We start from the raw sequence: 3,782 nt of genomic DNA on the forward strand, positions 1-3,782 counted from the left end.
TTGCTGTGGTCAGAAAGAAGAAAACTGGACTCTAAATTTTAGTTCTACTATCATGTAGTAATTTTCTCTTCAATTACTTTAATCTGTCTACAATTCAAATGTCTCAGATCCCCAAACAAAACCCATCAAAGTCCCACAGTTGTACTAAGAATTCATAGGAATGTTCCTGGTCTAATATGAAAAAAGAAATGGAGACGGTGTGTGTAAAACCATCTTTCTCCTTCCAAATGTGGGTTCAGGGTGCCATTCTCTGCGACATGCTATCTCTATACACACATGCAATTGTACATTTTAGTCACATGACTATTTTCTTCTTGGCCATGTTATGGAAATTCTTCTAAACCACAAAATGTTTTATCTGTAGATGAAAAGGGATTTTTGTTTATGCCCCTGAAGTTGAAGCTTCAGTGATACAGGCTCTAAGGTGGATGCTATAAGAACAGCAGAAAAGACAGAAACCAGGAGAGACAGAAAGAAAATGGAAGTAACTGCAGAGACCATGAAGCAGAATTCAGCTCCTTTTTTTGAAGCTTAACATCTGCTTCCTCCATCCCTCCTAGAGCACCTTGTTTCCCAGGAATAAAGAATCAGGAAAAGCCTCAAGTGCTGTGATTGGAAATGAGTGAGCCAAAGGCAGATTCACCATTAAATTGTGAATCCATTATTGCACAAGGAAAGAAAACAACACCATGTATGCTAGTGGTAAGTAGAAATGCCATCCCATTTGGAGCATGAAAACCAGAGGCAACACTCGCAGTGAAACAAACTGTCAACTATGGCTGGAAAATCCAAGTGACCTTTCAAATAAGGAATCGTTACCTACCCAGGTGGACAGTAATTTTAAGTGGTTCTTAGTCTCTGCCTCAAGTGAGATTTCTGGCAGCAGACACTGCATCACATGTCTTGTTTCTTTTATCCCAAAGCTTCTCCTTTCAAAATGTGATGAAAAGTTGAAATAATTGGGTTTTTTTAAGACAAAAGGCCTATACTCCATATAAGCTTTGTAACTGCTGAATCCTGTGGCCTGGGATGTGGGACTTCACCTCTTATCTTCAGTCCTCTCAACTACAAAATGAGGATAATAACAGCCACCTTCCTGTGTTACTGAAACAATAAAATGGAAAATGTTCACAGCCCACTGTCTTGCCTATTATGAGTAATCAATAGACATTAGTTGCTTTCTTCCTTCTCCTACTTGCCAGGACTAAACTCTACTCTGAGTCACTAGCATGCCAGGCAGCTCAGTCCGCTGATTTTAAGGAACTTCTTTCCCAAGGGACTATTGATGGAAAAAAGCACTGAGTTTTTGGGAGCCCCACAAACATGGGGCTAAGCCACTGGTTTGCAAACACTTTTAAAGCACTTAACCCTTTATTAAAAGAAAGCTCATATAAATGCATATAGATCTAAGTTAAAACCTGGCTTTTGGCCTTTCCGCTCCTCTGAGTGCCACCCCACCAAGGAAGTCTCTAAACAGAGTTCCAAAAGCTTGCACTTAATGGTCCCCACTTGCTCTCTTTAATCTATGAATACCATTGACCTATTTTGTATGCGTGTTAGGTTTTTGTAGATATAAATCTTTCTCTAAGAGCAACTCTCATTTTAATTAGCCTTCAGTCCTTAGACAAAACTCAGAAACATCTGCCACAATGTCTGGATTTTTATCATTAGAAATTTACTCCTTTGAATCTTGAAGGCTTTTTCATTTTGCAATAGTCATCCAGAAATTATAAACTCCCTGACAGAATCTGTGCCATATTCAGGGTTTTCGACCAGTCTGTAAGGATAAGATGCAGCCTGACTAAATGATAGATGCTCAAGACAGAAAATGGAGAAGCCAAGAGCAGATAGAGTAGACAGAAAGCTAGAGCTAGAAAAAAAGACTCCTTGTGCCTCGAAATAAACCCTGTCCTCTAACTCTTAGACTTTTCTATTATTCTCTAAAGAGACACAATTTTATCTGATATATGAAACAAAACCTTTCCCAAAAGTTGCACTGTCTTACTATTCAAGGCAAAAGATGGATTTCAGATGTAATTTCAAAACTAAAGAGGGTGATTATTATTTATTGTCTTCATGCTGTTATTAAGTACCTGTTCTGGACTTTGTTAAAAATATGTAAAGAAACAACTCAATTTCATGTCTTGAAGACATAAATTAAAGTGATCAAGAACTCACCATGGGTCCACAGAGGAATTTGTGGCATGCCTATAGAGTTGAAGAAGGGTCACCTCTCTTCTCTGACACATGAAAAGAAGAAAAAAAAAATTCATGAAGATAAGAGTAGACCTAAGAGGGTAATTTCTTAATCATTTTATGTATATTTAATGTACAGATGCATAGTATTTTCCCCCAGAGCATCTATATATTGTCCCCTTTTGATAAAGACCTTTACTATATATTATGCAGTCTGGGGCTTGGGGATAATTAGTGGGATAACAGTTGTGTCCCACTTTCTCCCCCTCACAGCAATATTAACCTAACATCCCCAAACTTGCATTGTAAAACTACAGTCAGTTCTGTTATAATGTAATATAGTATTCCTAAACGTCACCATGCTATGCAAAGTTGTACAAGAAAAGTTACAGGGTTTAAGAAGAAAATGGGAGCACAACATTTAAAAATGTTGTCAGTGGCTTGTAAACAAAAGATAGGAACCAAATAAAAAAGATAGTTGTGCACAAGTTAAATGGCTAGTAAATATTGCAAAAAATGTGACTCCTTATCTTGAAAAAAAACCTGAAGTTTGCCTATGTATGTGAATTTAGGAAGGCTGCAGCTTGTAAGTTACTGGGAAATGGAGGAAGGAGGGTTAGTTGAAATCAGACAATGTGGAAAGGTCAGGTGTGGAGGGATACAGCTGATAATACACATAGTGAGCTGACAGAGCTGGTGATATGCACATGCCCATTTTGTGTATTCTTCCATAGTCCAATACAACAGAGTGCAATTTCTGCATTTACCCAGCATTCCCTGTGGATAAAACCGTGCATAAGAAAATGCAAAATCACATTGTGCTCAGATCACCTCCTAATGTTTCAATCGTGTTGAAACAAATTTGTTTTCAAAACAAGCGTGATAGCACAACTGACTATATCTGGAATTTTCAAGTTCTTATCTCTAACTGCCACCCCTCATTCCACTTGCAGAATAAATTTTCCCAATACAAATCTCATCTTTTGTTTAAGATCTCTTAGAAGAAGCAGACAGTTCAGATGAATGTTTCAGGTGATAAACGAGGCAGGATTTTAAAAGACAGAGAGATTGCGGTTTGCTCAGTTCTCCATCAAAATTTCCTTGCTGAAGCATAATTGAGCCTGGTATTGAAGCGCAGTAGAGTTGGGAGAGAAGGCACGGCACAGACAAGCAGACCTAGGACCCAGACCCAGGACCAGGCTCTGTGCCTACACGAAAGAGTCTTGTTTCTAACAGGGCTCAAGGTATTAGTAGCTGCTCTTGATGTTGACTTGAAAAGTTTTACATTTACTAGATGTTCCTATGTACCCTTTTTAACTTGCTAAGAATACCATCTGTGAATTTACCTAAATCTCTCTTTTAAGCCTCTAGCTATCTTAAGGAATATTGTCATGCAAGAGCTGGGCAAGAGCCAGGAGCATGGTAATTGGGGCATTCGCTCACCATGTATTGAATTGAGGAATCACTGTTTGCAATGCCAGCTAAGTGGAAAAGGAAAAGCTAAAATCACATTCTTATGAGTCTGGCAATTTTGTGGCAAGTCTCTGTGGAGCTCAAAGCCATCCTAAATTACAGAGCTTGTATAT

Source organism: Mandrillus leucophaeus, unplaced genomic scaffold (assembly GCF_000951045.1).
Source record: "Mandrillus leucophaeus isolate KB7577 unplaced genomic scaffold, Mleu.le_1.0 Scaffold356, whole genome shotgun sequence".
In the NCBI taxonomy this organism is placed as follows: domain Eukaryota; kingdom Metazoa; phylum Chordata; class Mammalia; order Primates; family Cercopithecidae; genus Mandrillus; species Mandrillus leucophaeus.